Source organism: Danio rerio, chromosome 17 (assembly GCF_049306965.1).
Source record: "Danio rerio strain Tuebingen ecotype United States chromosome 17, GRCz12tu, whole genome shotgun sequence".
Lineage (NCBI taxonomy): Eukaryota > Metazoa > Chordata > Actinopteri > Cypriniformes > Danionidae > Danio > Danio rerio.
Window position 1 is genome coordinate 22579060 of NC_133192.1, and position 10941 is coordinate 22590000.

At 35.2% G+C, this 10941-nt stretch overlaps 2 protein-coding genes across 2 annotated transcripts in view; one reads left to right on the top strand and one right to left on the bottom strand.

Moving 5' to 3' along the window:
• Window positions 1-518, bottom strand: part of abhd12 (abhydrolase domain containing 12, lysophospholipase) — a 107193-nt gene extending 106675 nt beyond the window's left edge. The window contains 1 exon segment of the mRNA NM_001076597.1: window positions 428-518. The gene's annotated coding sequence lies outside the window, so the exon portion shown is untranslated.
• LOC141378555 (uncharacterized) overlaps window positions 1-10941 on the top strand; it is an 876211-nt gene that overhangs the window by 706167 nt on the left and 159103 nt on the right. The gene's annotated exons all lie outside the window — the stretch shown is intronic.

Sequence of the window (10941 nt, forward strand, 5' to 3'; positions counted from 1 at the left end):
AGTAATTCAAGCCAGTCTTTTCTGTAATTATATAACAATAAGTGGACTTGCTACGATTTAGACAAACATTACTTATAATAGCGACTTTATTACGACTGCATTGCTGCAATTAAGTAACAGCCGTTGTGCTAAAAAGCTAACAAAGTGTTAAACTATAGCAAAACCATCATACACACGACAATATCACCAAAAATGCATTTTATACATGTCGAACTACATAAACTCGCTTTAAATGCCTAAAATATAAACAATTATATAAAAACAAGTGTATAAAACAACCCAATTATATAAACAACCACTAATGCTTCATCGCGCGAGAACCAAACAAACAACATATGCAGGAATAAACATTTATTTAAGTATCGGAGAGCACGCGCATAAAGCTCTAGTTATGAATTCGGTAACTGTATAAATCTTAAAACCAAACCTGTTCATTCTGCTGGGATTTGATCGTAGATATCTGTTGTTTTGACAGAACGCGTGCAACAGCAAGCTTCCTCACACGTGACCAAATGATTATTTAGCGGAAGGAACACCGTGCCATTAAACAGTGGCAAAACAGAATTAAAATAAAATTATATTTTAAGTGACTAATATTAAGCCTAAAATACAAATAATGTATGATTATAAACAATAGTTATATGAAAACCCAATGGTTTTAAATAGTCTGGAAACCTTTATTTTGTTTGTATTTTAAGTCTCTTTGTGTGGATCAAAATACAACACAAGCAGTATATTGGGAAATATTAACATTTGGAATATAAAATCCTATGTGAAATTTGTAGAAAAAAATTATTAAAAAATCACATCCGCTGTGTAAAACATGTGCTGAATAAGTTGGCTGTTCTGCTGTGGCGACCCCAGATTAATAAAGGGACTAAGCTGACAAGAAAATGAATGAATATGTTCATATATATATATATATATATATATATATATATATATATATATATATATATATATATATATATATATATATATATTTATATTTATATATATTTATATATATATATATATATATATATATATATATATATATATATATATATATATATATATATATATATATATATATATATATATATATATACAAGTGTTATTTCATAATAATAATAAATATTGCTGTGTTGAATGTTCAGTAGCCATTATTTTCTTGGTGTTAAAGGGATAGTTTACCCGAAACTAAAAAATCATTTAAAGTCATTTAAACTAAAAGTCATTTACTCATCATTCACTTGTCAAAAACCTCTTTGAGATTCTTTCTGCTGCTGAACACAAAATGATAATTTGAAAAATGTTGTAAACCTGCAACCAAGTCAATGGTCACAGGTTTCTAATATTTTTGTGAATAACTTCTTTTGTGTTCAGCAGAAGAAAAAATCTCATAACGCTTTGGAACCACTTGAGTGTGAGGAAATAGTGAGTACATATTCGTTTTTTGGGTAAACTGTCCCTTTAAGTGTCGCATCATCCTCCAGAAATCCTTCTAAAACAATGACAAAAGTGACAGTAAGAACATTCACAATGTTATAAAATATTTGATTTCAAATTCTCTATGAACTTTGTATTAATTAATGTATCATAAATAGTAAAATGCGTTTTCCACAAAAGATAAGCGGGGAAAATGTGTTTTGATAATAAAAATAAGAACATTCATTTATTTATTTTACTTACTTACTTACTTAGTCCCTTTATTAATCCAGGGGTCGCTACAGCAGAATGAACTACCAGCTTATCCAGCACATGTTTTATACTGCAGATTCCCTTCCAGCAGCAACCCATCTCTGGGAAACATCAATACACTCTCATTTACACTCATACACTATGGACAATTGAGCCTACCCAATTCACCTGTATCACATCTTTGGATTGTGGGGGAAACTGGAGCGCCCAAAGGAAACCCACGTAAACGCAAATGGAATAAACATGCCAACTCCACACAGAAATGCCAACTGACCCAGCCGAGGCTTGAACCAGCGAACTTCTTGCTGTGAGGCGACAGCACTACCTACTGCGCCACAGCGTCACCCCAAAATAAGATTATTGTTTTATTATTAATCCTAACAAAAGATATAATAATTAAAACTGCAATGATTCATATAACAAGAAGGCTGGGACAATGATGCTGAAAATTTTGCTTCGATGGGAAATTGTAAAATGTATTCACATAGAAAATAGTTATACTTAAGTGAAATATTTTTTATTGTACTTTCGATTTAATGGATGCAACCTTGGTGAGCAGAAGATAGTTACTTAAAAATATAAAAAAAATATTATTTTTCCAAACTTTTGACTGGTAGTATATACAGTTGCAATCAGAATTATTAACCTCCCTAAATTATATAACCCCCCACCCCCCACCCCACCCACGCCAATATTTTTCCCTAATTTCTGTTTAACAGAGAGATGTTTTTTTTTTTCTAAACATAATTGTGTTAATAACACATTTCTAATAATTGATTTATTCGATCTTAGCTATGATGACAGTAAATAATATTTTACTAGATGTTTTTCAACACACTTCTATACAGTTTAATGTATGATGTATAATTAGCATAAAGGGGCTAATAATTTTGACCCTAAAATGTTTTTGTTTTTTTTAATTAAAACTACTTTTATTCTAGAAGAAAAAAAAACAAGACTTTCTCCGGAAGAAAAAATATTATCAGACACACTGTGAAAATTTCCTTGCTCTCTTAAACATAATTTGGGAAATATTTAAAAAAGAAAAAAAAATCAAAGGGGTTTAATAAATCTGATTTCAACTGCGTTAATTTCAAGTCAAAGAAAACAATTGTCAAATGACAAGCAATTACTTCTAGCCTTATTTAATTAACAATTTAAAACTTGTATCTTTATATATTCTGCTTTGGGACAAAACATGTAACATTTAACATCTACCAATGTTGGTACACGTAAACTACTTTGCACTTGACCACGTGTTAACTCACAAAAAGTGTTGAAGAGTGCACCTAAATGTTAATGAACATAACTAAGCATTGTAAAAATGCAATTACTTTTCTGTTTAGCAGTCCCTTTGAATTTTACAAAATACACAAATGTCAATGCTATAGTGTTTTTGAACTATAGTATAAACGATTATACTCTATATTACAGCATTTAGAGCTTTTTGTAAATGAATAATGATATAGAGTACAGTAGTACAGTAACTGATAAACTGTATTTAATTCCTTAGTGTAATTAAAGTTTTACTACAGTAAAATATGGTGTATTCTAGATATACACTAGTTGTAGAAAACTACAAAGTTGTGTAATTTGTTTATATTACTATAGTTGTCGTGTTACTACCGCAACTACAGAATTACCACAACAGATTAATAAAGTAGGCTACTTTCCTATAGTACTGTTCAAAATACTATAGAATTTACTATAAGTTAAAAGTATATTTTTCTCTCTATTGGGCATTTGTGTTGAGGGTACTGAGCTTTGTCACTTTTCAGACTTGGCACACTACTTCCTGTTGTGTACATCTGCCCTTAAGTAGCCTGTTTTAGTATTCGGACAAGCCTAGGTTTTGTTCCACTCCACGTTTAGACACACACTCACAAACTTCCCTTTCTTTGTTGCCTCAGGAGGAATCCCTGCCACCATTTTAAGTACATTGCTCTTCATCAAGTGAATGAGGGAAGACATACACATATTAAATGGACATACACTCGAGCCCTCTAACTGTGACAGAGAGAGCGAGTCATTTTCATATGTCCACTCCAGCACTTATGTCCCAAAATGCAATGCAATTGCGAGGTCACAACAATGTAGTTTCCAAATGCACAGATGTTTAGGGCATTACATCTAAACTCATTCAGATGTTCTGCCAGTAACTTGTTTGATGTAATCAATGACGTACATCCAAGGGAATAAGATGGAGGGATAAAAAGGGAAGGGGATAAAAAAATTGGACTGGAATGCCAGCCCCAGTGTCACTCCTCACCAGCCTCACATTAAATGTTCTGAGTTATTTTGGGCAAAAGGTGGCAGTATACCATCACTTCTGTCTTCAGTTTCACAGAGCAGCAGGGCAAATTGGCCACCCAACCCCTTCCGTACATTTTTTCAACAGGGCCAGCATTATCAAAACATACATGTTTGTGGCATCTCACATGTTTACCATGAGCCCATCAGCCTGGCTGGATTAAATATGTAAATGACATCACATGATGAATATGTATTCCCTCTACAAGCTTCTTAACCATATTAACTTAGTTTCTGTGTAAACTAAAACCTGTTTTTCCCCACACACATTTTCTACACCCATATTTTAAGAGGTGCCGATACAGTTTGTCTGTTATTCCAAGATGTGACACTAATATCAGGTGTTCTCTTCACACTGTCTGTAAAGTTTTATACATTAATTCATTCATTAGTTTTCTTACGGCTTATTCCCTTATCAGGGGTCGCCACAGTGGAATGAACCACCAACTATTTGGCATATGTTTTATGCAGTGGATGCCCTTCCAGCTGCAACACAATATTCTGAGTCGGAAACATACACTCTCACATTCAGACACGTGCCTATACACTTCGGCCGATTTTGTTTACCCATTTCACTTATACAGCATGTCTTTATACTGTGGGAAACCGGAGCACCCGGAGAAAACCTACACTAACACAGCAAGAACATACAAACTCCACACAATTTATAATGTGATGATGAAAGCTCCTTTTTAGGTGGAATCAAGCACACACATTTTGTGTGTTTTTTTATGCAAATAAGCTGTCTTTCCCAAGAGAGGGTGGTGCCTTTACAGCAGTGGTCACCAAACTTGTTCCTGGAGGGCCAGTGTCCAGCAAATTTTAGTTTCAACCCTGATCAAACACACCTGAACAAGCTAATCAAGGTCTTACTAGGTATACTTGAAACATCCAGGCAGGTGTGTTGAGGCAAGTTGGAGCTAACCCCTGCAGGGACACCGGCCCTCCAGGGCCGAGATTGGTGATCCCTGCTTTACAGCATGTGCCTGGATGCTCTGTGGACAACAAACAAATCATCTGTGTGTCTTAAAGTGTTGTCAGTTTAAACTCCTTATATGGAATTCTCTGATGGCTAAGACTCATAGATGGCGTGTTATTTTAAGTAGGCCTATGTTCTCACATCAATAAGCTATATGGACAGCTAGTGTTTTTCAGCCAATGACGAACTTCTGGTGAAAGCTTTATGTGATTATTTTCAACTTCATATGGTTTCTTTTCCAGCATTTATGTTGTAATGTAGTTCCTGTAGCATCCATTTGGTTGTTAAAGCGTAAAAAGAGACAAAAGACCGTTTAAATGCAGGCGGCGTCATTAGCAGCAGGCTAGTGCAGAAATTCCATTGAAAAGACTGGGGTTAAACTAATTTCCATGTATTAAAGACATGATGTGGGAAAAATATAATTTAATGCAGTGCTTCTAGTTTGGTCTGCTAACAACTTTATATCATATCTCAGCCACGCAGTGATGATCGCTGTTTTTTTTAAAGAAATCTGATCTTAAATGCAGCGATTTTGTATGGGAGGGCAATTCACAGGAAAACCCTGAGGCTGGCTGACTGAAATTAAAAGTCTGTGTGCATTTAATCCATTATCAGTAACACAGAAAACACACATTAGCAACACATTAGTATATTACATTACAGTGCATCTGTAAAGTATTCATAGCGCTTCACTTTTTCCACATTTTGTTATGTTACAGCCTTATTCCAAAATGGATTAAATTCATTTGTTTCCTCAAAGTTCTACACACAATACCCCATAATGACAATGCAAAAAAAGATTTGTTGAAATTGTTGCAAATCTATTAAAAATAAAAAAGCAGAAAAATCACATGTACAGAAGTTTTTTCAGTCTTTGCCGTGAAGCTCTAAATTGAACTCATGTACATTCTTTTTTCACTGATTATTCTTGATATGTTTCAGCAGCTTAATTAGAGTTAACTTGTGGTAAATTCAACTGATTGGACATGATTTGAAAAGGCATACACCTGTTTATATAAGGTCCCAGGGTTGACTGTGCATGTCAAAGCACAAACCAAGCATGAAGACAAAGGAATTGTCTGTAGACCTCTTCCTATAGCAGTACGGCCATCTAAGCTGATTGATCAGGGGAGAAAGGCCTTAGTCAGGGAGGTGATCAATAACCCGATGGGCACTCTGTCTGAGCTCCAGCGTTCTTCTGTAAAGAGAGAGGAGAACCTTACAGAGAAGGACAACCATCTGTGCAGCAATTCACCAATCAGGCCTGTATGGTAGAGGGGCCCAAGGAAGCCACTCCCCAACTGGAATTTGCCAAAAGGCATCTGCAGGTCTCTCAAGCCATAAGAAACTAAATTCTATAAGACTAAAATTGAACTCATAGGAGTAAAATCTGCTTCAGAGTGCTCTTGCTCTCAGACTGGGGGTAATGGTTCATCTTTCAGCAGCACAATAACCCAAAGCACATCGCCAAAATATCAATCGAGTGGCTTCACAACAACTCAGTGAATTTCCTCGAGTGGCCCAGCCAGAGCCAAGATCTAAATCCTATTGAACATCTCTAGAGATCTGAAAATGGCTGTACACCATTGCTTCCCATTCAACCTGATAGCGCTTGAGAGGTACTGCGAATAGGAATGGGCAAACATTCCCAAAGACAGGTGTGCCAAGCTTGTGGCATCATATTCAAAAAGACTTGAGGCTGTAATTGCTGCCAAATTTGCATCAACAAGTATTGAGCCAAGGCTGTGAATACTTATGTGCATGTGATTTTTCAGCTTTTTTATTTTTAATAATTTTGCAACAAGTAAAAAAAAAATCTTTTTTTCACATTATCATTATGGGGTATTGTGTGTAGAATTTGGAAAAAATAAATAAATTTAATCCATTTTGGAATACAGGTGTAACAAAAATGTGGAAAAAAAGTGAATATGAATACTTTCTAGATGCACTGTACATTTGTTGGGGAACAGTTTGGAATAAAATTGCATGTGTATAAGTATATTTGATCTCTGAAACACTAACACAACCCAACCAAATTTGTTATATGATATTGTATACGTTCAGATAAGTAAAATGGAGGATTCGAATCGAAGCATTTGAGGGAGTTCAGAAACATCAGCTACAGACAGAGAGAATAGCTCCCTTTGAAGTGGCCTAACTTTACAGATCTTTTCCTGCTCATATAACCGTATTACACACTAAAGGATGGTAAAAGTGTTAAAAGCATCAGAGTCGTATAGCAAGTGTGTATGAATACCTGCTAAACAATTTTCCAAAACTCAGTCTGTGGAAGCAACATACGTCTCTCATCCATTAGCTCTAGCGCTTTTCTCTCCTGACGCCATTCTTCTCATTGAGACTGTTTTTAACACCCAAATTAAAAGCAGTTACTGTTGTTCATATGAACGCTGCTGTATGTGACATGTGGGTGTATGAGCCGTCCGTGTCCAACCAAGACTCTTGGTGACTCGCGAACGTCTCTCCATATTGAAGCTGACAGAATTTCTGTTGCTTTTGTGCAAACAGCAGTCAGATTGGGCTCTAAATTACACGTTAACGGTCCTCTGATCCTTTTCACATCTCCGCTCAAAGTGCAAGCCCTCTTTTAATATGTCACCCGCATGAGTGTCATTTCTAAAGGCTGCCGGAGTGCGTATGTGTGTGACGCACTCTCATTAATCTGTCCCATGCTGCTCTCTGCTTTATGAAGTCCTGATTGCCTGCTCATTGTTTTCTCATTCACTTGTTTGAATACCCAACCTATAATCAGAGCTGTAAAAATAAGGCATTAAAAAGGCATGCTGCCATTTTCGTGGTGACACTAACAAAGTACATTTGCATTCACACTGACTTTTTACTCATTTAAGCCATCAAAACTCACAATACCCATCAGAACAATCTGCAGGCTTCAGCTCCGAGTAAAACTGCATTATGGTGTTAGGATCTGAATTAAACCGTGGCAAGTGAGGAGGAGGTGGGGTTGAATGGCCTCAAATACACACTCATCTCTCTCTCTGTCACTCTTTCTCCTCATCTTTTCTTATTTCTTCATTGCGCACAAAGCTAATGATAACATAGATCTCTGATTCCAGTAATTACAGTGGTTTATCAGAAGGAATATCCGGATGACAGCATCTGTGTTTCGCTGCTCCCGCCATCAATAGCAGAATGGAAAGTTTGAAAACAAGCTTTTAGACGACTTGTCCAGGCTTTGCCACAGTTTTGGTGTTCTTAAAATCGAATGGTCTTTGGTTAAAAGCTGCATGGTGGAAGGATAAAGCTGGTGCTTTATTGCCACATTAATAAATAACGCATTTCAAAAGAATAAATGTTTTCAAGCAGAATATATCACAAAGAAAAAAGTTTGTTTCAACTGTAACTGGGAAGCTCTGTATGTTTAAAGCAGAACTATACTGTTCAAGAGTTTGGAGCTGGTAAGATTTTACTGTTGAAAGTCTCTTACTGTAGGTCAGTTGTCATTTCTGTGTGGAGTTTGCATGTTCTCCCCGTGTTCACATGGGTTTCCTCCGGGTGCTAAGTTGGGGGGTTCATTCCACTGTGGCAACCTCTGATTTATAAAGAGACTAAGCTGAAAATAAAATGAATGAATGAATAAATTATTCCGTGTATTTATTTTATTAATTTGATATATTTGAAGTGAAATGTAATCCTGGAATGATGAAGCTGAATCTAACTGTTGTCTTAAGCACTGCATGCTTCTTTAGAAATCCTTTGATCTGGTGATCATGCTCAGAGAAACATTTATTATCATCAATGTTGAAAAAGAATTATTTTACTAAGAACACATTTTACTGTAATCTTTGACCAATAAATTGCTGATATAATTAGCATGTACATTATATTATTTAGTGAATGCATTTTTAATAATGTGTAGTAAGGCTGGGCAATTTGGCCTAAAATTAAAATCTCGATTAATTGAATATTTAGACTCGACTACGATTAATAAACGATTATTCTGTTCATTTATTCTATTTTTTGCCCTCACAGTTCACTGACAAGTTTTGTAGAGTAAATATGCTCACATATTACAAGTGAGAGATTTCTAAATAAAGGGCGCATTACTAGATTTTGAAATAATTCAAGGAAACACACACTACAATCTATGATTATTTATTGAACATCAATGCTAAACATCTGAAATAAAAACACATATTGCCTAAAGCCAACAGTTATGTTTTTTCTTATAAAAAAGTAAAAAAATAAATAACTTGCAGTTTTGGAAACAAAATAAACAGTTTTTAATGCATTTCATTTTAAAAGTAGAAAATAAGCAGTATCTCTTCTAAATAAATATACTCTTGTACATCCTAATATAATATTTTAAACAGTGCATTTCTTGTCAGTGCATTTTCTCTAAACAAATATTTTCATTCATTCATTCATTTTCTTTTCAGCTTAGACCCTTTATTAAGCTGGGGTCGCCACAACGGAATGAACCACCAATTTATCCAGCTAATATGTTTTACATGGCGGATGCCCTTCCAGCTGCAACCCAACACGAGGAAACATCCATACACTCTCGCATTCACACACATAGACTACGGACAATTTAACTTACCCAATTCATCTATAGCGCATGTCCTTGGACCAGAGCAGAATTATTAGCCCCCCTTTGAATTATTTTTTTTTCCTTTTTAAATATTTCCCAAATTATGTTTAACAGAGCAAGGAAATTTTCAGAGTATGTCTGATTATATATTGTCTTTCTGGAGAAAGTCTTATTTGTTCTATTTCGGCTAGAATAAAAGCAGTTTAAAATTTTTAATAACCTTTTAGGGTGAATATTATTAGCCCCTTTAAGCTATATTTTTCGATAGTTTACCGAACAAACCATCATTATACAATAACTTGCCTAATTACCCTAACCTGGCTAGTTAACCTAATTAACCTAGTTAAGCCTTTAAATGTCACTTAAAGCTGTATAGAACTGTCTGGATAAATATCTAGTGAAAAATTATTTACTGTCATCTTGGCAAAGATAAAATAAATCAGCTGTTAGAAATTAGTTATTAAAACTATTATGTTTAGAAATGTTGAAAAAGAATTTTCTCGCCATTAAACAGAAATGAGGGGGATAATTAGGGGGGCTGATAATTTAGAGGGGCTAATAACTACTATATATCCTGTTGTGTCCAACTGAAAAAGCTCATAAAGGTTTGCAATAAATTAAGTGAAGTAAACAGTAAGTACATTTTCATTTTTGGGTGAACTGTCCCCATCAACTATCCATTCCACAAAAGGTTTTTATAGTGGAAAAAGGTTTCCCACAGAAACTTTCACCGCACAATTTTTAGGAAACCATTTCCCACTGTGAATAGGAAGATTCTACAGATGTTAAAAGTTGTTCATGCAACCACTAATACCAATAAAAAAACCTTTACTTTTAAAAGGGTTGCCTTCAATATGGCCAGTGAAATAATTTCACCCCTCATCTCAGGTTTCAAGGCCCTTGTATGAGTTAGCTGTGGGCGTTTCTGTTAAATAAACAAATAATCAGACAATAAAATAATTACAGGATTACCTGATGGAGGGGCGAGGAACATGTGCTTCAGAGTGCTGGAAATGTGTCAAGCGGCCACTTTGTCAGATCATGATTCTGTTGGTGACAGAGACGCATGTGGGTGGAACACCGGTACCCACGAGGGGCATTTTCAGAGAGATATCACCCTAGCAACTGATGTGCCCATGCGGATGATCTCACCTCTTCGACAAACTTAATAAATCTCTCCCTAACACACATATATATATATATATATATATATATATATATATATATATATATATATATATATAGAGAGAGAGAGAGAGAGAGAGAGAGAGAGAGAGAGAGAGAGAGAGACCCTGTCCTGTTTGAAGTTGAGTGGTCCTCTGTTAAAATAACACATCCACCCCTGCCGCTTACACAAATTAAATCAGAAGTGCTTTGCGTTTAGACTCATATTCAGATG